The sequence below is a fragment of the Vombatus ursinus genome, unplaced genomic scaffold (assembly GCF_900497805.2).
Source record: "Vombatus ursinus unplaced genomic scaffold, bare-nosed wombat genome assembly UNPS02014770.1, whole genome shotgun sequence".
In the NCBI taxonomy this organism is placed as follows: Eukaryota; Metazoa; Chordata; class Mammalia; order Diprotodontia; family Vombatidae; genus Vombatus; species Vombatus ursinus.
In genome coordinates, this window is record NW_020954548.1 from 1,425,607 (window position 1) to 1,449,943 (window position 24,337).

Sequence of the window (24,337 nt, forward strand, 5' to 3'; positions counted from 1 at the left end):
GAGAGGAGAGCAGACGGGAGGAGAGGCGGGGAAGTGGGGATTTGGCGGAGTGGAGCGGAGAGGCGGAGAGAGGGAAGCAGGCAGGCGCCGGGACTCTGGCAAACTTGGAGCGGGACACACCTTCCCCTGCCGCAGCCCCGCGCCGGCTCCGGCCCCCTGCCCTGCCTGCCGGCCCGAGTGCGGGGCCCGAGCTACCGCCAGTCCAGGCGGCCCCCTTGCGCACTGTCCGCTCTGCTCTGCCCGCCCCCGGGACCGGACTGCTGGAGGCGGCGGCGGCCGCGGTGGCTGCGGGCTGGTGAGTGGATGAGGGAGCCAGCGACCCGAGGGAGGGAAGGAGAAGGGACGCGCTGGCTCGGGGAGACGCGGGCCAGCCTGGGAAGCTCCGGACCGGAGCCTGGTATGGGGCGGGCCGAGAGCGCTGTTGCCGTCCCTGGGCTCGGCCGGAGCAGAACCAGCCGGTTTTCCTGGAGTTAGTTTACCCTTCTCTTCCCGACTCCTCCCCGCTCTCCTCCTCCTTCTCGGGTGGGTCGCTCGTCCGCAATCGGCGGTCCCGGGGGCTGCTGCTGTCCCATCCTCGTAGCAGAGTGAGAGATGGGCTGGCGGGGACCCATCTGGGAGCCCTTTGGGGCTCTTGGCTGTCAGTGCTTCTTGGGGAGCGGGGCAGCCCCCACCTCTTGGAGGATGGAGGGAGAGGCGCCTTGCTTCGCCCAGGTTTCTGCCACCTGCAGCACCCCTCACCTCTGCCACTGTCCTCCCCCAGCCCTCCACCTTAGCTCGCACGTGGGTCCAGTTGGGTGGGTGGGTGACTTTGGGAGTGACACTTTCAGACTGTTTCTGGACTGGATAGTCATGGAGTGGAAGAGTAAGAGCAAGAATCTGACACTCTCCATAGATAAGGGATTTGGGGGTGTCGAGAGGGTTCTACGGGCAGGACAGGGTGTGAGCACACATAGTGGAGACTCATACTGGAAAATCCTGCAACGTCTGCAGCGAAGGTGAAAGTCGGGGTAAGAGGGACAGTGGAGGGGGTGTCCCCAGGCCAGCCTCCTTCTGCCCCTCCCGAGCTAAATGGCTAACTCAACCGAGTAGACTTTTTGTTTAAACACATACAGAGACACACACCCCAACTCTGGGAAAATCATTTGGCTAAGAGTTGAAGTTTAGTTTTCTTCTGAATCTTTAGGAGCCAGTAAAAGAAGAAATGCTTAGAAGATAAGTCCAAGTTTAAGGCCGCTTAACCATTTGGCCTTGGGACGCTGGGCCCTGGTCGGGGTGGGGAGGAGTGTTGCAGGAGTTAAGTATGGCTTGCCCTAAGGATGAAGAGTGGAGCAGAGATGGGGGGGGGGGGGGGGATGGCTGCAGCAGAGAATGTGGCCTATGTGATGGCTGATGCCAAGAGACTTGGAATGGCTGGTCATTGGAGAGGGAGCAGCTTGGGAGACTTGGAGCCAAGGGTCCTGAGAAGCAAGTTTCAGTGGCTGGCCATTGGGGAAGGGGCAGCTGAAGAGACTGGAGCCAGGGGTCCTGAGAAGCAAGTTTCTTCTTCCTCTGAATTCCTCCTGGGGACGGGAGTTTTGTAAAAATAGCCCTAGGCAGGATTAGCACATCCCCCTGAGCTGGCTCTGGGCCAGGCAGTGGGGTTGGAGTCACTAACAGGCCGGACGTGGAGACTCCAGCTCTAGCCGTCCCCCGGAACAGCTGAATGACCAGCTAGGAGCCCCTGGGTGGACAGTGGGGAGAGAGATGGAAAACTTGCTTCTGTGTATGGTGGTATGCTGGTGGGGTTGAAATAGATCAGCTAGCTAACCTCCTTCCCTTTTCCATCCTTGTCACTTTTCTGTTAGTTACCTAGAGCAGGACACGTCTGTCTGCACAGTAAAAAGGGACTTAGAACACAGGATAAAGAGGACCAACTGAAGCCTAGAGCTTGGACTACTTTCCCTCACCTCCAATAAATTATGGATTATTCTCACCTGGGCTCTCTTCAAAAACCAAAGCAGTTGGAATTGGGCTTCAGGATTCATGTTTATCCTATTCTTTCCTTCCTTGGCCTTTTTACCCTATGTAACAGTCTTCTTCACATCCCTACACACAGCAAGCCATATTCTTCTCATTGAAATTTTGACCAAGAGGAAAACATTGCTCAGGATCATGCACTGACTCAGGAGGAAGCTGGGATTAAGAACAGACCCTTCCTCTCCCCCCCTCCCCCTTTCACAGGAATAACTAGTTTGGGGACACACAGATGCTCCTACCTCTCCACGTGCTAATCCTCTCTCAATTCATACTGGCCACCTTCCTTGTCCTTCCTACGCACAATACCCTTGTTTGCAGCCAGTCATTCTTAGAGTAAATATAAACATGTAAACACACACACACACACACAAAATACAGATCAACACTGACCCATACCTGATTCATACCAGTGCCTCTAGAGGCAAGCTTTCTACCCTGCCATGGGCACCCCCTTGTGGCCTGGGATGTCCTCAATTCTCTGGCCACACCATAGTGGGTCCTCTTCCCCTTCCATTTCTCTCTGTTTAGGCCTTGGGTGGGGATCGTGGAATGTCAGAACTCAAAGGGGGCATTAGAACATGAAAGATGGGAGGGGCCTCAAGACGGTGTGGCCCAGTGGAAAGAATCTTGTATTTTGAGTCAGAGGTCCCAAGTTCAAATACTGCCTTTGCCATTTATACCTGTGTGACTTTGGTCAAGGGATCTCATGTCTCTGGGCCTTCTTTTCCTACTCTGTAAAATAATGGGATTGTGCTAGAGTTCTTAAACTTTTTGTGTCATAGACTGCTTTGGCAGTTTGGTGAAGCCTAGGGATCCTTTTCTGAGCATGACGTTTTTAAATGTATAAAATATATAGGATTATAAAGGAAACCAATTATATTGAAGTAGTTATCAAAATGTTTAAAGAAAAGAAAAAAAAAGGAACCCTAGGACTGGTTTAGAGTTGGAAGGATCCTTACCCCTATCTTACAGATAAGGGAAGTGAGGCCAGAGAGAGTTGAAGTGACTTACTTGGGTCACATAGTGATTTAGTTACAGAGGAGCTGGGTGTCTATGTTCTGGGACTCTTAGCACATCCCATCCCCTGTTGTACCAGAGGCCTGTGGTCATTGTCCAGAGGAGTTCAAGAGCTGTTTCTCTGACCAATGCCTTCCTCCTGTGGAGGGGATTGAGACTAGGAAGGACTTGGGAATCAAGGACAGTGATTTTGGGGGTGGGGGATGAAGTAGGGGGTTCTTTCAGAGATGGTTTCAGGGGGTGGGAGAGTGATTGAGGGAGAGGGTGCTAGAAGAATGGTTATGCCTGATTTGGAACCACAAAGGAAAGGCTGGACAAATACAGAAAATCTGTATGGTGCTTGGTCCTTCAGGGCTCATGGATGGAGTCTGAAACCTTGAATCTTTCTGGTCGAGTTTTGTGGGAGGAAGGTGTAACTCCCACCTATTCCTTACCTAAGCTGGATGTCTTTGTCTCTAGGAATGGTTTGTCTCATACAGGTGCAGTTTCTTTTGTGTGTGTGTGAGAGAGAATTGGAGGGGAGTCTGATTTTTGAGAGGGGAATCTTACAGCTACCTGGCTTATATTGGGGAAGGGGGAACCAGGAGGTGGAGGGAAGGCAGCACCACACCCATGTGCTGGGAACCCTTTCTCTCCCTTCAGCCTTCCTTGCTCAGACTGTCTTGGAGCAGGGAGAGGATTCAAGGATGAAACTGGCTTTTCAGGTTTGGGGCCCAGCTGGAGCCTGGGACAGCCTTCCAGCAGCCTGGGAGCTCGTGGGGGCTGAGCAGAGGCGAATTCTCTCTGACTCCCTTCACCTACCGCTTCCCTTCTAGGGCCAGGTTCTCTTTCAGGTTCCTGTCCCTCACTGCTCTCCTTCTTATTGTCAGGGGCAAACCAATAGCTCTGGCCTGGGACTCAAGATGAGAAGGGGTGTCCTCTGTAGTACTTCTCAGGACTGAACCTCCCCCCCAAACCCTTCCTGCTCCTCCCTCCAGCCTTCCCTGGCTGCTGTCCCTCCTTTCTCCCTGCCAGATGTGTTCAGGGACACTTGCTTGTTTGCCTGGTGACTGGCTCTGCAGGAACTGGGACTAAAACTCCGGGAATCCAGAGATCTCCCAGAGTACAGAACACCGTATTATTCTCTGGGGGAGTCTAGATGTGGATGCTTACATGGTGGCTTTGTTTTTGTGTCTGGTATCTGTGTGTGTGTGTGTGTATGTGTGTGTGTGTGTGTGTGTGTGTGTGTGTGTGTGTGTGTGTGTATGTGTGTGTACGTGTATGTGTTTGAGGGGTGTGTGTACACATCTCTCTGGTTTACATGTTCCAGCTTGCAACGCTCCCCATTCCACAGATGAGGAAGCAGAGGCCCAGGGAGGCCAAGGAGGGCCTTTGCCCAAGGCCACATAGCTTGTTGAGGGGTTAGCCAATCTTTAGCTTCGAGTCTGGGTAAAGCAATTCCTTTTTATCATGTTGGCATTTATATAGGCTATACTTTTCTCCCAAACCCAGAGTGTATAAATCTGAGTAAGGCCTATAATCAGTGTTATTTTTGCTATATTACTGTTATATTTTGTTATTTTACTGTATTTTTTTTTTACTTCAAAAGGATCATCCTCATAGTCAGCAGGAGATGGCTTATATTTGGATCAATATAGTAATCAATATAATAAATTTGTCAAGCCTTCTGTCCTGGTACTTAGTCATCATTTGGTACTCTTCTCTTTCCCCCTACCCTCTTGCTAAGTTTTGTTCCAGGGGCTCCTATTTCTATTGTTGTTTTGTTCTGTTTTGTTTCTTTTAGATCTCCCCATCTTCCCCTAAACTGGAAGTATGGTGGCAGACCCCCATTGCTAATTGGCATGGAAGTTTTGACCTACTCCATTTCTGACCTTATTGACGCCTCCTTAGGCTGCGTGGTGGATTGAATTCCATAATATTTCCCTAGTGGCACTGAGTGTTAAGACCATCCAGGCTATCTGTGCATCACTTTTAGTCCTGTATGATTGATTGCCAGGACTAGCCCTGTGAGTAACCGTAATAGTTCGATAAACACAAACTCAGATTAATCATATGTGACCTTGGGACAAATAATTTAACCTTGATATGTGACCTTGGACAAGTCAATCTCTCAGTTTCCTCATCTATAAATTGAAGGGGTTGAACTCATTAACCTCTATAGTCTCTTCAGCTATAAATCTATGTTTCTAGGATTTTATAGGTCTTAATGACTGTTCATCATCCAGAGTCTAGATTATTCAGCCCCTGTAGAAAGCTCCTTTTTTTCTTTTAGATTTTGGAATTTTTTCTCCTACTACCTATACTGGAGAGGTTGGGGTGGATCTCAGGTTTACTTGTTTTCATCCTTTTTGGCTCCTTGGAAAAGACCAAAACCATTGGTTCAAATGAATGTTTTGGTTTCCCCACAAATTTCCATTATCCAGCTGTTCTTGCCTGATAGATCATTAGTAATCGGCTTTTTTGTCTCACCATAGGGCAATTTCTAGGCTAACAAGATAGGGAAGCTTTTTTTAAATGCTCCAGATGACTCTGTGCTTAGACTAGCATCTTATCCTCTTAGCCAGTAAAGGGGTATCGGCCATCATCCATTTACAAATAACTATTATTATTTGTCCACTTTGTATTGGGCAGCGGAAGATGCAAATACAAAATGGACAGTCCCTGCCCTCAAGGAATTTATAATCTACATGTTATAGAATGACTATAGAATCTTAGCACTAAAAAAGGAGTTCTGTCAGTGATAGTGATCGCTCATTTTTTCGTAGTATTTTAAAATTTATGTAAGTGCTTTTTTCACAGCAGCTTTGTGAGATATATATGTGTGTGTAATAAATTATGGCATAGGAATTCTATATGTTGAGAGAGACAAAGACAGAGAGAGATAATGAAAGTGAAGGTATTATTACCCTCCAAGGTCCCTTCCATCTCTAAATCTGATCCCTTGGATTTTCATTTTACAGATGGGGAAACTGATGTTCAGAGGGGTTAAATGACTTGTCCATCATACAATTAGTAAGTGTTTCGACTGGGATTCAAGTCCAAATCTTCTGACTCCAAGGGAATGTTTTTTTTCCATTATATCATGATTTCTCTCCATAGATTTCAACACAATTTAACATAGTTATTAAGCATGTATTATATATACAAGGTGTTGTGCTAGACTTTGTTGATGCAAAGAGTCTCTGCTCTCCAGGAATGTCTACTCTTTAGTGGGGGGAGATATGCCATGTATAAAGATCAGTAAATTGTCAAGCATTTATTAAATTTTTACTATGTGCCTGACATTGTGCTAAGTGCTGAGGATGAAAGAGCAAAAACCGTCCCTGACCTCCAGGAGCTTGCATTCTAATGGGAGAGACAACACCTACATCAGTACATATCAGATAAATGTAGAGTATCTGGATGGTGGTTGTTGGGAGTGCATTATTAGGAGTGGGGGTGGGGGAGAGGCCTACTGCAGGTGGTAGTAGCCTTTGAGCTGAGTCATAAAGGAATCTCCGAAGGTTAAGAGGGAGAGCATGCCGAGTATATGGCACAGCTGGTGCAAAGGTGGGGAGATGGGATATTTTGTGTCAGGAGCAACAACTAGGTGGTTACAACAGGACTTAACTGTGTGGAGGGGAGTAATGTGTTAGAAGGCTGTTAAGATAAGAAGGGGCCAGGTTGTGAATAGCTTTAAATGCTAACCAGAAGCATTTATATTTGCTCCTAGAGGTAACAGGGAGCTGTTGGGGGTTTAGAGTGTGTGTGGGGGGGCGGTTTAGAGAGAGAGAGAGAGAGAGTTTGTGTGTGTGTGTGTGTGTGTGTGTGGTGACACTTTAGGGAGAACACCTCATCCATAGACTTTGTGGAAGATAGATTGGAGTGAGGACAGGCTTAAACCAAGAAGACTGATGAGAAGACTGTTGCAGTAGTCCAGGTAAGAAATGGTGAGAAGCAGGTGATTGCTGTGTGAGTGGAGAAGAAATGACCGGGTTTGGCAGCTGATTGAATATGCTGATGAGCAAAAGAGATGTCAAGGATGAGGTTGAAACGTTGTGAGCCTGGGTGACTAGAAAGGTAATATTAATAGCTAACATTTAATATGGCACACTAAGGTTTGCAGAGGGCTTTACAAATAGGATCGTTTTATCTTCACTACTACCTTGGGAGGGAGGTGCTATTATTATGCCCATTTTAAAGATAAAGAACCTGAGGCAGACAGGTAAAGAGATTGGCCCAGGGTCACACTGCTAGTAAGTGGCTAAGACTAGATTGGAACTCAGGGCTTCCGAACTCTAGGTTTCATGCTCTATTCACTGTGCCACCTAGTTTCTAGGACCATGCTGTCCTTTCCTGTAAGAAAAAGGCAAGGAAAGATAATGAGTTCTGATTTGGATGTGTTAAGATTTCGATGCCTAAGGGACATCTAGTTTGAAATGTCCAGTAGGTCATCAATGATGGTGGACTAGGGCTCCTAAGAGAAACTAGGACTGGATAAATAGATTTGGGAATCATCTGCATAGAGATGAAAACTGAACCCATGATGACATGATGAGATCATGAGGTCGGTGAATAAAGGAGACGAGTGAGAGAAACCAGCCGAGAGCCTTGGGGTGTACCCCTGGTTAGTGGTGGTGACCTGGGACCTAGATGAAGTATCCCAGTTGCAAAGGCAACTGAGAAGGGTCGGACAGGGAGAGGAAAGCTAAGAGAGTGGGGTAAAAAGCAAAAACAAAACACAAAACAACCCAGAGAGAAGAGAGTATTAAAGAGAAGAGAGGGATTGACTGGCTCAGTGGCTGCAGAGAGGTCAAGAAGAATGGGGATTAAGAAGGGCCATTAAATTGGGCAAATAAGAGATCACTGATAATTTCCCAGAGCGATGAGATTGGAAGCCTGATTGCAGAGTTAAGAGTGACAGAAGAGGAAGCAGAGGCACCAAGCATAGGCATTGTAGCTTTTTAAAGCAGTTGAGCTAATACGAGGATATGAGATAATAGCTAGTGGGTAGAGTAGGATGAAAACATCATAGAACCTCCTGTCTAGTTCAGCTGAAATGTTAAGAAATAATATCTTCTATAGCCTCAAACACATTCCAGACTTTTCCTTTTAGGAAAGTGGGTAGAACAAAGGCTAATAGGGTCCCAGGAAGGGGAACGGGTGACAATAGATAGCAATTATATAGCAGTTTATGGTTTGGAAAGCACTTTGCAAATGTGAGCTCATTTTGTTCTCACCACAGCCCTGAGATGTAGGTGCTATTATTATTTCCATTTTAATAGATGAGGAAACTGAGGAAGGCAGAAGTGATCTGCCTAGAATCACAGAGCCAGGAGGTGTCCGAGGCCAGGTTTGAAATCCAGGTCATCCAGACTCCAGCTCCAGTTTTCTTTCCACTGCTCTACTTAGCTGTTGTTAATCACACTCAACTTTTACCTGAATGAGATCATTATCTCCTCGAGACCCTGAAGAGGTGGTGCTATGTAAGACCCATCCTTCTCCATTCAGAAAGGTCAGTCAGTAATTGATATTGATCACTGGGAGGAGACTCTTTTCCAAGCTTCAGGGACTGTTGATAAGTCAACTATTCTCAAATACTGATCTCAAAATGTATTTTAACATGATCTTTTCTTGATCAGGATTCCTATAAATATTACCTTGGAACATCTTGAGGGGGGAGGCATGTCCAAGGCCAAGGGACAAGGCAAGGGACTATGCCAATTTGGATATCTCTCTCTTCAAGCTAGAAATCTTTGATATTAAATTAATGTTCAGTTAAGTAAAGTGTTTCTGGCAAACTTGTGCCTGAAACTCAGTACAATATTCATATAAAATTTTTCTAATCAGTAGGAACTTGGGAGGATTTTTTTAAGGATGGGGAAGACTAGGCCATAGAAGGGAAGGAACAGGTAGTTAGGGAGAGATTGAAGATTAAGAGAATGGGGATGATGGAGGGAGGCAGTCTGTTGGAGAAAGTGGGGCAGAATAAAGGAGTTGGCCTTGGGAAGGTGAAGCACCATTTTACCACCAGAGATTAGAATGAAGGAGGGGATAGTGGGAGGTGAGATGAGGAGGGGAGAAAAGGGAGGACTTGGCCATTGGATTCAGAGTTGTTCAGTAAAGTATGAAGTGAGCTCCTTAGCTGAGAAGGTTGGGATGGGATGGATAGGGATATTTGAGGGGAGAATAGAAGGTATGAAAAAGCTGCCATGGGGAGTAGAATAGAAAATTAGAAAGGAGTAATAAGATTGCCTTTACACAATGAAGGCCTAGTTGTAGGTTAGCTAGGATAATTTTGTCAGCATGGTTTCCCCATTTTCCTCCTAAACTATTCCTTCACTTAGATCCTTTAAGCAGCTCTTGTTAGAACACTGAGTGTTCAAGTAGAAAGGGATCTTAAAACATAGAATGGGGGAGCAGCTAGGTGACTCAGTGGATAGGGTGCTGGCCCTGGAGTCAGGAGGACCTGAGTTCAAATCTGGCCTCAGACACTTGCTAGCTGTGTGACTCTAGGCAAGTCACTTAACCCCAGTTGCCTCCAAACAAACAAAACCTATGTAGGACAGCAGAGCTGGAAGGGAATTTAGAAAATACCATGTCAGGACCTTAGTATGTAGAAGAACAGAGGTGATCGTTCCCTTAGGACATAGAGTGTCAAAGCTGAAAGGCATCTTAGGTCAGAATGCCAGGGTTGGAAGGAACTTCAGAGAAATTAAGGTCCAGAGAAGGGACTTAGCCAGAATCACACAGGGAGTGACCAGCAGTTCTGGAACCGGATCCCAAGTCTCCTGACTCCCCAGACTATTCTTTCTGATGCTGCTGCCTCCCCTTTTTAATGTTTTTTTCCCTCCTGTTTTCTCCCTGGGCCTTCTGTACCAACTGTTGTGTTTGATCTCTGGTACCTTTCTCAGATAACAGAGGGGTTCTCCTATATGCCGTCTTGAATTTCTGGGTGTTTTTTGTCTCTTGGATTGGCATTGACTGCTGTAATCTTATGCCTCGAGGAGAGAGTGTTGTTATTTATTATTTATATGTTTTGTCTCAAACACAGCCAGTGAGCAGCAGCAGCTCCCAATAGAACAGGATAGTGTCCTGCTACACCATATATATAATCCAGTGGAGGAAAGGATCACTGGTCAAACTGGGGCCTGGCCAGAAATCCCAAGTGTTTCTTTTGACTCAGTCAGGGAAGGCTTCTTGGAGGAAGGGGACTTTTGAGCCATCCATGAAGGCAGGAAATTTTTTTTGGAGCGGGGTAGGGAACATTCCCTTTGTTGGGTATATTGTAGTGGGGGTACCTTGTATGTTACGGGTTGGACTGAATAGCTACTGAGGTCTCTTCCAACTCTTAAATTCTGTGTTTCTGAGTTAATCATTTACCCTTGGGCTGAATTGTTTGATCTCATTAGTTGGACACTTCCTTCTCCAGCTGAAGGCCCTTGGGTAGGAATGGTGTGGTCAGAACCCCTGGACACTGTACTCTTGGCATGGACTCCCTGGGGATGGGCCCAGTGAGCTCAAAGGTTTTGTTAAATAGGAGATTTCAAGGACCATAGAGCCTCAGACAAAACTGATATAACTAGGGTTTATTGGTAATACGTAAATTGATTTAGTGGACATATTCATATAAGAAGTTGTACCCTTTACTGTCATCCAAGGTCCCTACTTTGTCCTGGTTCAAAGAAATGAAGCCATACAATAGCCATCCAAGCAACAGATGGGTTCTGGATGGGCCACCAATGTTCAGGGCTGTGTGATAGATATTGAGGTAGACCAAGGGAGCTGGAGCCTCTTACACATAAATACACCATTGCAGTGTAAGCAAACATCAGGTACCTCTAAGTCAGGAGTTTGTAAACTTTTGGGTGTCATGGAACACCCCTTTGACAGCTGGTGAAGCCTGTGGACCCCTTCTTAGAAATAAATAAACATAATGTTTATATAATCAGATATATGTACACACATTCATCAGTCACTCAAGTTGTCTCTTTCTGCATGTTCCCTCTGCATGTTCCCCTTTCTCCTCTAGGTAAAAGGGGCCTTTTTCTCATTGGCCTGTATCAAGCAGGCATTCTACTTCCTGGAGGGTCCTTTTGACCTCCTAGGCAAGTAGGCTCAATCTAGGATCCCCAGAATCAGCTGCTTTGACCCAGAGATGGGTCTTAGTTCCCATTAGGATTAAATGTTAGAGTCCCATTAGGCACCCTTGGGTGCCAGGTCTAGTGAGGGCTCATTTGAATCAGACCAACTCCTGGTGATGTGGTCAGGGAACTTGTGGCCAGTGGTTAGGTGAGAGGGAAAAAGGGCAAGACCCAGATGGACCCAGACCATCAGAGTCTTCAGAAGGGACTTCTAAACGGATATCAGAACTGCAAGGGACCTTAGAATGTAGTACATTGCATTTAACTGGGTATTTCCTTCTAAGAAGTACACTGAGCAGAGAGAGAAAGGGTAAAAAGGAAAAAAAAAATTAGCTGTTGGTTAGCTGGAGAGGAGGCCGAGAAGGGATCCTGGAAGAAGTGTACTTGATCTGAATCATAAAGGAGAAGGAGTGGATGTGCTGGAGTGAGGTTTTATTCTAGTTAGATTGTAAGCTACTTGAGGTCAGGGACTGTCTTTGGACTCTTTTTGTATCCCCGGTTTTTAGCACAGTGCCTGGCACATAGTTGGTTTTTAATAAATGATTGTGATTGATAGTCTCTCAGTCGAATGGGGCAGAGTTCTCTGACTCTTCTAGTCAGGGCTGTTCTTGTTGGTTGGGAAGCTGGCTGTTGATGAATGAATAGCTTTGCTGTCACCCCTGTCCTCTCTTTTCCCTGATTCCCAGCTCCCCTTCCCAAAGGCCTTTTCTCCATTGCTTTTCCTCAGCCCCCTTCCCAAGGGAGCCCAGTGTCAGCAGAGGGAAAGGAGGAGGGACACTTCCTGGTTTAGAGCTGCCCAAGGCTTCTCTCATCACTATTACTACTATTTTGTCATTATCACCCAGCATTTGTTCAATTTCCAAAGCACTTTTACAGTCTGTTACTTTCTGAGATCCTTGTAATCTCTCTGTGAGGTCAGCAGAGCTGGAGGGATGAGATGTTGCCTAAGTAAGAGGCCCACTGTGAGGACGGGCACTGTTGTGGTCATTGTTATTATTAGCTGACTGTAATTATGGCTGATACTAGAGCTGATTGGCATAAGGTGGAGGGAATACAGGGGTTTTGGCATAGCTCGGGAATAAAGCTACTGGGGATAAAGCTACTGATGATACCCTAGGTTCTCTCCATCCCTGGGACTTGGATAGGTAGTGACAACTTCACAGAACTATCTCTGGATCCCATCTCTCCTACTGCTGCAGAAAGGTCAGGGGGTGTAACTGGTGGTCACAAGTCTGATGGGCCGTGGCCTTGGGTTCAAAGGCTTGGGGTTGGGCTACCAGATTCTCTCCCTATTTACCCAGGGATGAGAGAGAGAGAGAGACTGACCTCAGAGGGCCCTGACCTGGGCAGGATTGGGAGCCGGGGAAGGCTGGTGCACTTCTAGGGAATCTCTGTTCAGTTGACGGAGGACAAGCCCTGGCATATCTCTGGGAGGAGGCGGTCCTAGCTAGGAGGAACTCTGTACTTGGGCACAGGACTAGCAGGGCAAGGGGGTTGGGTCACTCTAGACAGGCAGTTGGGGGAAAGAGTTTCTCCAGGAGCACACACTTTTAGGGCTCCTTCCTCCCCATCCCCACTCTTAGAAACCACAGTCCCCAAATGCCTCTCTTCCTCTGTTAATTGAGGGGGTGGACTAGATCAGAGAAGGCCTTTTCTGTGTTCTGACATTCTGTGTCCTGGGATTCCCCCTCTCGATGTTAGGGACACTGTTTCTGATCTTTGGAATTCGCTCTTTCTCTTAGGCCTTGTGCCCAGGATGGGGGTCAGCACCACCCCTAGCGGCCACACCTTAGGGGAGTGGTTGATCTCCTAGCTTCACTTGGGATATCACATCACAACCCTTGCCCTGTGGAAGAGCTTCTTTCGTCTAACCTAAATTCTAGCTGTTGCAGCTGGATCTTGGGTCTCGATTTAGTGGATTCTGAGAGTTCCTTCCCTTGTGTGGGAAGGGACAACTGATTTAATTGTCAGAAGAGGAAATTACTCTTGACTCAGAGGTCTTTGTGTAGGGTAGTTGGCATCGGAGGGAGAAGGAGCAAACACTATGGCCCTTCAGCCAGGCTAGGGGTAGAGATGTGGGTGTGACTCTCTGTAGCCTTTCCCTGTGACTTTTAGGCAGACCATTCTACTTGTGGTTCTCAGTTTTCCTTCTGTAAAATGGGAGGAGGCAGATTTAGTTAGCCCCATCTGCAAAGTTCCTTTTTTATCTCTGACATCCGGTGACTTCAATTCTATCAGTTCAATCAGCAAGCATTTATTAAATGCCTGCTAGTTTCTGGCACTGTGCTAGGCATTGGGGATACAAAAATAAGATAGTCCTTGCTTTCGATATGTTCCCAATATGTTATATTGGGAGAGACTACATGTATATATATTTAAATGTATAGAGAATATAAACTAAATACTGGGTAGTTTTGAGAGCTTGGGGGCATCAGGAAAGACTTCATGTAGAAGGTGGTACTTGAGTCTTGAAGGAAATAAGAGACTCCCTGACATGGGAGGTGGAGGAAGAGCATTCTGGGAATTGGGGGATAGCTAGGGCAGAGCCATGGAGAGGAAGGGGAGATGTGTGCCCTGTGTGAGTAACAGCAAGAAAGCTGTTCTACTCAAACCAATTGCTTTCTCCCCACCTCCTACTTAGGGGTCATTTCTGACTGTCTGCGGAGTCCTCGATGCTGCCTGGCTGCCTCCCCAACTCAGTGATCAGAGGAGGGAATGGACTTCCATTTAAGTTAGTCTAGTCATAGTGACAAACATTCACAGTGATGCCCCATATTCATGGAGCAGCTGGGTGGCAAGTAGATGGAGCACCAGGTCCAGAGTCAGGAAGATCTGAGATCCAATCTAGCCTTAGACACTTCTTGCTCTATGACCCTGGGCGCTTCTGTTTGCCTCAGTTTCCTCATCTGTAAAATGGGTATAATAATGGTACCTACCTCCCAGGGTTATTGGAAGGATCAAATGAGATAATAATGGTAAAGTGCTTACTTAGCACAGTGCCTGGCACATAGTAAGCATTTATATAAATCTTAGTTTTATTATTATCATTACTGAAACCCTCTGTCATTTATTCTGTGGGTCAGTTTTATTTCTCATCTGTAGAGAAAGGGCAAGTCGATATCAGCTGCAGAATTTCAGAAACAATGACCTATTTCCTATCCAGCAGACTCCCCAAGGCCTATTTTCGGTGCAGTCAGCAGGACCTCTACTGATACTCTAAAGCTGGGCTTGGGTCCTGTTCCTTGCTCCAAGTTCTTACCCTTTGGTGGGATGAATGTTTTATCTCCTAAGGAAGAAGCCTTGTGGGTTGATTGGGTTAAGACTTTCCTTACAGCAAACCTGTGAGGTGGGTTGTGTGAATGGTATCCTAATCTTACAAGTGAGGTAGCTGAGGCAAAGGAGAGGAGGTTTACACGGCTTATAATTGTCAGAATTGGGACTTGAAGTCAAAGTCTTTCGATTCCAAAGTTGATATTCTTTTTTTTTTTTGGTGAGGCAATCTGGGTTAAGTGACTTGCCCAGGGTCACACAGCTAGTAATTGTCAAGTGTCTGAGGTCAGATTTGAACTCGGGTCCTCCTGACTCCAAGGCCATTCAAGTTGATATTCTTTTCACTTAGTAAGGGGGTGACAGACAGCTCAGCTGTTGGATTAGATTAGACAGTCTGCAAAAATCCCTTCCAGATCCAAACCTGTGCTCCTGAGTGCTATAACTCTCATCATCCTAGGATTGCATGTCTAGGAATCATAAACTGTTGGAGGGTTGGAGTTGGAAGTGGTGGCATCAGCCTGGGATTCTAGGTTGCCAGTTGATAAGAAGGTAGCCTTCTCACCTAGAGGTTAGACCACCTGCAAAGAGGAGGAATCGAATGACCGAAGTGGTCGTGCTGGGCATCTAGGTGGCACAGTCGATAGAGCCTTGGGTCCAGAATCAGGAAGACTCTTGTTCCTGAGTACAAATCTGGCCTGGGCAAGTCACTTACCTGTGTTTGCCTCATCGGTAAAATGAACTGAGAAGGAAATGGCAAGCCATTCCAGTATCTTTGCCAAGAAAACCCCAAATGGGGTCATGAAGAATCAGAAACAACTGAACAACAACAATTTTTAGATCCAGATGAAATGTCCAGACTCTGTATAAGTTGGAATATTAATTCCTTATCCCTGGTGCCTTCACTTTGGTAAGTAAATGTAGTTTCTTCGGGCACTGTGTTTTGTGGAACTGTGAACCACAGCATGCTAGTGCTGAAAGGGATCTTAGAGATGCTAAGATATAGACCTAGATATGGAGCTGGAAGGAACTAAGAGCTCATCTTACCAGAGCCTTTCGTTTCTTGGCTAAGGCAACAGGCGCAGAGAAGGGAAGCTGCTTCCCTGAGGTCACACAGCACATTTGTATCAGACCTCGAACTGAGAGATGCAAGTGAGGCTCCTCAGAGCTGGGGCACCATCATGCTTAAGGAGATTCAGTCGTTGTTCTACAGATGGTGGCTTCACCCCACTGGCTCCTTAGCCAAGCACACCCCCCAAGTGTCTGAACCTTCGGTGCTTTGGGATTGAGTCAGGTTACTATGGTGACAACTCCTCATCAGTTGGGCAAAACTCACATGGCTCACGATGGAAGCTCACGTTGCCCGTTTGTGGGAGAACAATCCAACTCTTGGTGAATTTTGCTTCCCCGTGAGAGGAAGGGCTGACATCATGCTTGATCGCCAGTTGTCCCCTGCCTGGAGTCACTTTCCCGATACCCCAAAAGTCAGAAGGATTATGAGGCTCTGCTTTCACACAGGAAAGATCAAGACCAAATGAGCTTTTTTTACTCTTCTGCTCCATGGGAGGTTTCTGGACTCATTTTAGGATACCTGCTTTATGGTTTGATAGATGTACCATCCCACTCAAACTCCCAACCTACTGCTGTCGTTTCTTGGTGCCAGAAATGAGAGCCCCTCAGGACTTGCCTTCTGCTCACCTCCCAACAAAGTGAAAAAAACAATCAGGCGGCACCTACATGGCCCAGTGGGTAGAGGGCTGAACTTGGAGGAAAAGCCAAATTCAAATCCTGCCTCAAACCCTTACTGTGCGACTCTGAGCAGGTAATTTGACTTCTCTATGTATCAGTGTGCTCGTCAGTAGAATGAAGGGAGTTATTCTCAGTGGCCTCTAGGGTCCTTTCCATCTCTAAATCTGTCATCCTGTGGTCTAGGATCCCATTTAGTCCAAAGACACAAGTTTAGACTCAACATCAGAAAAAAACATCTTGACAGAGCATTCCAGAAATTGATCTACCACCTGGAGAAGTAGACAGTCCTTTCTCTTGGGAGGGGGTCAGGCAGAGGCTGGATTACTTTTCAATAGTAGAGATTCCTTTCATAGTGTAGATTCCAATTCTCAGATTCTGTGATTCTGCATCATGTAGCTTCTGGTTATGTGACTTAGCCAGACCACACAACTAGTAAGCTCATGGAGCCTAGGATTTAACTCGGGTCTTCTGCAGGTCCTGAAACAGAGTATTGGAAGAAGAAAGGGCAGAGGTTCCTGAGACCCCAGTCCAAGAAGAGGACCCTAAGTCTTAGTTCGCAGCTAGTGTTTAGGGATATGGCCTTGCACATGACTAAGTAAAGATTTGTTGATTTGATTTAGTGAGTTGGAAGATAATCCTAAAATAAATCTGGTGCCTTGGGCATAGAGCACTGTTTTCCTATTCCTTCCTTCTTGCAAAATTCTGGGAAAAGCAACATAAGAACTTCAGTCATACCCAGGTTACATCCATAGGCATAATAATAGCCCCTATCTTCCAGGATTGTTGTGAGGATCACATGAGATCTTTGTTAAGCACTTAGCACCGTGCCCCGACACATACTTAAGTGCTAGCTATTATTGTTGTTGTTGTTGTTATTTTCCAGCCCCATTCTTCTGCCTGAGAGCATCCTCCTTGTGGAGACAATGTATGAGACATAAAGGTGCTGGAAAGCTTTTATGACCCTTGGATGGGATTGATTTCCATGGGAGAGTCATGCTTAGTGGGAAGCATTCAGAGAAGTCAGAAATCAAGGGCTAAGGAATTGGTGGTGTTTTCCAGGAAAAGAGAAGGTGGGAGGTAAGAGGCACACAAAAGACTTCCGTGGAGGGAGAGGAAGCTGAGGAGCTTCACGTGCCCAGAGGAGCCAAGGAGAGCAAAAAGAGTATAGAGATGGGGAAACCTAAGCCCAGAGAGATTGTGAGTTTGGGCAGGCTGATCACTCACTGGGAGGGAGAGGGGATTAGAATTTGTTTCCAATCTAGGGTTTTGTTCCTGTACAAGACCTCTGGGTGGGGACTGGGTGGGGCCTGAGTCCAGCCTCCAGCTGCTGCTACTGCAGCTCCCACCCAGGCTGAGGTATGGGCTAGGGCTACATGACTGACAAGTCAGTCAACATGACTCTGTGTGTGTGTCTGTGTGTGTGTGTGTGTGTCTGTGTGTGTCTGTGTGGGATGATGGGAGGGGCAGAGTGAGATTGGAGGGAGGAGGAGGCTTGGAGTTTAAAGAGCTCGTTCTGCAGGTGCTCTAAGGAATTTAGATGATGGGGAAATCTGGCAGAACTGGGGTGGTTAGAAAAGGCATCTTGGTAAACGGGGTATGGACTCCCGGGCCGAGAAGACTGAAGAGTATTTGAATACAGTAGGGGACACCAGTGAGGGTGGGGAAGGGTTTGAGTGTCCTTTTAGGGAGCAGAGGGTGCCTATGGAGATCTCAGGTTATGAGTTAGGCCCTGGAGGAGATACAAAGTTTTAGTAAGACAAAGAAACTGTATTACATGAGATGCAAGCAGTGATGGTATGTGATGTTCCAGTTGGGGGAAGGTCCGTAACCAACAGAGGAAATCAGAGCAGGCTTCCTGGACATAGTGTTTGTGTTAATAATAATAATAATGATAGATAACATAGACTTTTTTTTTCTTCAAGCAGAACTTTATTTTTTTAAAAAAATTTAATTAATTTATTTTTAGTTTTCAGCAATCACTTCCATAAACTTTTGAATTTTAAATTTTCCATCCTTCCCTTCTTGCGTCCTCATGCAAGCTGATATAGGTTCTACATATACATTCCTGTTAAACATATTTTCACATTAGTCATGATAACAGACTTTTAAAGGACAAATAAGAATTCAGTACATGGAGATGAGTAGGGATCTAGATGTAGGGTTCAGACGTAGGAAAAGGCAGGCCACGTGGGTAATCTACAGGTTGGGCCAGAACATGGGGTGGGGGCAAAAGTATGGGGACTAATACAAGATCAGGCTAGAAAGGTAGGGTGGTACTAAATGTTGGAGGTTCTTGAATAACAGGGTAAGTCAAGTCAAGCTGATAAGCATTTATTGAGCACCTACTATGTGGCAGTCCTCGCGCTGAGCCCTGGGGCTACAAAGAAAGGCATAAAACAATCCTTGCCCTCAAGGAGCTCACAGTCTAATGGGGGAGACAATATGCAAACAACTGTGTACAAATAAGATATAGATAGGATAGACTGGAGATAATGTCAGAGGGAATGCAGTAAAATTAAGGAAGGCTGGGAAAGACTTTTAGAAAGTGGGATTTTAGTTGTGATTTGAGGAGCCAGGAGCAGAAGGTAAGGAGGGAGAGAATTCCAGGCATGAGGGAGGAGGCAGCTGGGGAAAATGGCAACTGGGAATGTGACTTGGGAGAAACAGCAAAGAGGCCATTGCCACTGGATAACAGAATAAGAAGGAGGGGGAGGGGATAGGAGTTGGGGTATAAGAAGACTGGAAAGAGAGTGGGGGGGGAGCAGTCAGGTGGCACAGTGGAGAGAGCACGGGCCCTGAAGTCAGGAAGCCCTGAGTTCAAATCCGGCCTCAGAGCAAACACTTGATACTCACTAGCTGTGTGACCCTGGGCAAGTCACTTAACCCCAACTGCCTAAAAAAAAAGAGTAGGGACTGTGTTATGAAGGGCTTTAAAAGCCCTATTTGATCATGGAGATAATAGAGAACCATTGGAGTTGGTTGAATAGAGGGAAGATTTTTGATCAGAGGTGTGACATGATTAGAAATATGCAAAATAAAGAACAGAGGTGGAAAGACCTGTTAGGAGACATTACATTACTATAAGTAGATGATAATAAAGGCTGCTGGCTACTATGACTACTGCTACTATTACCTGACTTAATATTTTATATACATTCTCTCATTAGATTTTCACAACAATACTGGGAGGTAGGAGCTATTAACACCCCAATTTAACAGATGTCAAAACTGAGGCTTTGAAAGGTGATTTATCCACAGTTACATATCCACCAAGTGCTTGAGGCAGGATTTGAACTCTGATCTTCCTGGCCCCAAGTCTAGCATTCTATCCACTATCTTCTAACAATCTACTTAAGTTGTAGGGCATAGTAGGAAGACAGTAAAGGAGACATGTTGAAAATGCAGTAAAAATAGGATGTTAGTCTTATTAATAATTGCTTATATGGGTAGACTGTTTCATGGTTTTTAGGGTATTTTTCTTTATATCAGTAATAGTATTATTATTCCCATTTTATAGGTGAGAAAACTGAGGCCAGAAAGGTTGAGTGACTATATGACTCTACCATCAGTAAGTGGCATATCCAAGACTCAAAATCCAGGGCTTTCTCTGGATCCTACCTCCTACCTCCATGAGATGAAGCCCAGGGGATATTTTCCTTTTTCTTTTCTTTTTTTTAGGCAATTGGGGTTAAGTGACTTGCCCAGGGTCACACAGCTAGTAAGTGTCAAGTGTTTGGTCTGAGGCCAAACTCATGTCCTCCTGACTTCAGTACTCTATCCACTGTGACACCTAGCTGCCCCCTCTTCTCCCCTCCCCCCCTCCCTGGGGGTGGTGGGGGGGGGGATATTTTCATGAGCAAGAGATGAAGCCAAGAAGGGCTAGGGTGGGCTTACTTCTTTCACTTTCTTACTTTGCCTTCTTGAATGTGGGAATAGAGGGCCTTCCTAATTCAGGCAGACTTCATAGGTAACACTAGGAGGGCAGTGGGATTAGGTTGGGTCTAGATCAGGTTCAACCAATGGAGGTAACCAGCATAAGGTTCCTTACACCATTGGGTTCTTCAGAGCATCTTGGCAGTACCCTTCCTGGCCTGGAGTAGCCGCTGGTTGGACCTGATTCTCAGTTGACTCTCCATTGAGTCCTCTGATGGCAACCTTGTAACCGCCCTGGGAGCCTGGCTGACTTGTGATGAATCGGATGGAGCATACGAGTGTTTAGGTCAGGTCAGGTTGGCTATATAAATAGGCAGGCTTGGATGGGTTTCTGTTGTGGGCAGTTGTTATACTGATACAGTTCCCGGGGCGGGAGGGAAGGGGGAGAAAGTTCATAAAATACATGAATAGAAATAAAAGCAAGGAAAATGAAACAACAATGAAATAAGTTTTTGCACATCTCTCAGTGTGGGTACAGAACTGGCCCTGGCTGGAGTGACTTTTTAGGATTCTAGATACTGACAGAGATAGCCAATACAAAGGTACCAAGATAGGAGATGGAACTGAGGAACAGGACAATGTGGCTGGATTGTAGAGTGGAAGGAAGGGCAGTAACATAGAATGAGGATGGGAAAAAAGGTTGAAACTGAACTGGGGTAGGGCCTTCAGAGCTAAACAGAGCAGCTTAGAAAGGATACTAGAGTCTGGGATACTTACTAGCTATGTGACCCTGGGCAAGTCACTTAACCCCATTGCTTCCAAAAAAAAAAAAAAAAAACAGATACTGGAAGTACTGGAGAGCTTTAGGAAAATCACTTTGGCAGCTGTGTGGAGGATGGTTTGGAGAGGGGAGAGATTGAAGGGAGACTAGACGGGAGCCGACCGAAATATTCCAGGGGAGAGGTCATGAGGGCCTGGAGTAGGGTGGTGGTGGTGAGAATCTAGGTGCAAGAGATAATTTCAGAGACAGAAATGACAATTTGGCAACTCATAGGATATGTGGGATCAGGGAGAATGAGGAGCCCAGGATCACACATTCAGATATACAATTCATGCAAATATTAGCCCAGGTGACCTGGAGTCAAGAAACCTTTGTTCGGTCCCAGCTCTGACATTGACTTGCCATGGGCAGGTCACCGCATCTCTCCTTGTTTCAGTCAGCTCATCTGTAAAAGAAGTACTTTGAGGAAAACACTATGGGAATGTGAGCTGTTACTATTTTCTTCCTGCGTTCCTCATGGCTGTATACCCTGTGTACGCCGGAAGTGTTCAGTAAATGTTCTTTAAAAAACCAGAGTTTTAGAGATGCCTTTTTACATCAGCCATTGTGGGATTGCTGTCCCCCAACAGCCACGCAATGATACGTTCCTTTTAACAAAGAAAAACTGTTAAAGCAAAGCCAGGATTACTGTGGTGATTGCTGTAGTGTTCCGGGGTCCCCAGGTCCTTCCCAGGGTCCCCAGGTCCTTCCACTCTCTCAGTTTCCAAACTGGAGCCTTTAGCTGTAGTTCCTCACAAGGAGTCCGGGAATCCCCAGATTGTGTGAATTAGAGTTCCAGTTATGTAAGTCCCCAATTGGTGCTGTTCTCCCAGCATTTATTGATTTCGACTCCCATAGAAGAGTTGAGCAAGCATCTCTCCCTCTCCTTGCATTGAAGTGAAGAGATAGGCGACTGCAGAAGGGAAACGTTATATGTTACATACACTGTCAGACCAGGACTTTGTGCTGACTTTGCTTAACAGGTTTTTTTCTTATTTTTGTTTGGTTGAAAGCAAATGCCTGAGGGCTTGGATAGAGTTCTTATCCTGAGTCTCCCACTCATGAATAGTTGATAACTAGGAATAGAAATCTGATATAAATGATATAAAATTACCATACTGGGAGGAGCCAGGGATGAGATACTTAACTAGCTATTTGACCTTGAATGAGGTCACTTCTCTGTTAGAATTATTATTATTTTTGTCGAAGTGGGAATGAAGTTGGTTGGGGCATTCTGTTTAGGCAGGGTATGCTTAGATTCCTGAGCTGGTCCAGTTGGTGATCTTATGAGCCAGAGCTATATAATTCTAGTCAGTTAAGTAATTACACCTCTCTGAGTTTTAGTTACTCAAATAGTAATAAGATTCAAGGTTTCTGTGTAAAAAAAAAAATGCCTTGTAACTCTCTAGAGGCTGGAGAAATGGGAGTGACTTTTTATCATTCTGTGAGGGTATTGAAGTAGACGATCCCCCTACTCAGACATTCAATGATTCTGTGATTGGATAACTAGCTAGCATCCCCTTAACAGATGGAGAAGATCTGCCTGCCAAGAAAGGTCACTAGATTTGGAGGATTTGGATTCGGAGAACCTGTATTTGAATCACGAATTTGCTACTTACTGTCTGTGTGATTTTGGCCAAATCATTTCATCTTTCTGTGCCTTTCTCATCAATAAAAGAGAGTTGGATTAGATGATTTTTTTCCTTAAAATTTTTTTTAACCTTTGTTTTTAATATCTCTTTATTCCCCAATATAACCTTCCTTTCTTTCCCTCTCATTGAACTGTCCTTCAAGAAAAGAACGAAAAAGAAAGCATAATTAATCATCACGTCATCCAAGTCTGACATGGTATACAGTGTTCTGCACCATAGTCTTTCACCTCTGCCAAGAGGAGGAGGTACATTCTCATCTCTTTTTGAGGGGTTGATTGACCATTATTATTTCCACGGAATTTAGATTGTTCTTGTTTTTTCCATTTAGATTGTTGTAGTCATTGTGTATGTTGTTCTGCTGGGTCTTTGCACTTCACTTTGCATCAGTTCATATAAGCCCTCTTGTGCTTCTTGAAATTTATCATATTCGTTGTTTCTTACAGTGTAGGAATGTTCCGTTACGTTCATGTACCAGAATTTGTTCAGCCATTCCAATAGATGGATATCTACTCTGTTTTCACTTATTTGCTATGGCAAAAAGTGTTGCTGTGAATATTTTGGTGTATATGGGAATTTTCTTCTTATCACAGACTGCTTTCTGCTGTATGCCTAGCAGTGGAATCTCTAGGTCAAAATGGCATGGATATTTGAGTCACTTTCTTAGCAAAATTCCCAGTTGCTTTCCAGAATGGTTGGAGCAATTTAAAGCTCCAGCTGCATGCTTATCTTTCCCCAATCCCTCCCTATTGACTATTGCCACCTTTTAACATTTTTGCCAGTTTGCTGGGTTGAGCTGAGATCTCAGAGCTGTTTTGATTTGCAATTCTTTGGTTATTAGTGATTCAGAGGGATCTTTTATGTAGTTGTTAGTAGATCACAATTTTTTTTTCAAATGGTGACCAATTTTTATTGGTTTGGTTGAACTTCTTTGCTTTCTATTTTCTATTACGTGAGAGCTTTCTGGGAAGGAGAAAGGAGGAATATATTCAGTAATGAAGGTGAGGAAAAAGTAAAAGACATACAATTAAAAAGGAAAAAATACAACAAGCAAACAATGATATATTTGAAATGATAAATCTTTCCTGAATGGATAAGGATAAATATGGCTCTTTCACCCTAATAATTTATTCCCATTACTCCCTTTTTCATCTTTACCATGCTAAATTCACTTACCATTATCGTTGAAACACGTACATTGGTCTAATGTTTGTTCATTCTGAATGTTATTAATATCCATGTCTACACCAATATTGCCTGCTTTATATCTTAATCTCTAAGGGGGCAGGACCCTATATGTTTAACTCATTTTGCTTAACAGCAATTAGGAAATAATTGATTGAGATGATGATCAATATCCTTCTTATGCTACCTTGTTAAACAACAATTCTGATTTTTGAATACCTTCCATTTCCCCCTTTCTTTGATCTCATTTCGTTTCTTTTTTTTTTAAGTTAACATAGGTATTTAAGTATTTATTACTTAAATACTTCTTACTTTTTTTATTAATGTATTTATTTTTAGTTTTCAACATTTACTTCATGAGAATTTGAGTTACAAATTTTCTCCCCATCTCGTCCCTCCCCCCACCCCAAGACAGTGTGCATTCTGAATTACCCCTTCCCCTAATCTGCCCTCCCTTCTAGCTCCCCCCCCATCCCCTTCCCCTTCTATTTTCCAGTATGGCAGGATAGATTTCTATACCACATTGCCTATATAAATAGATCAGAATTTTCAAAAGAATTTTTCGTATCTTTTGACCACTTGTTTATTAGGGAATGGCTTTTGGTCGTATATATTTGTTAGTTCCCCATATATCTTGA

General features: G+C 45.0%; 1 protein-coding gene across 1 annotated transcript in view; it reads left to right on the plus strand.

Annotated features, from left to right (window-relative positions):
* The first annotated feature begins 277 nt into the window (after positions 1-277).
* Positions 278-24,337, plus strand: part of LOC114043673 (inactive rhomboid protein 1) — a 48,498-nt gene continuing 24,438 nt past the window's right edge. The window contains exon 1 of the mRNA XM_027862750.1: positions 278-295. The gene's annotated coding sequence lies outside the window, so the exon portion shown is untranslated. The remainder of the gene's footprint in view (positions 296-24,337) is intronic.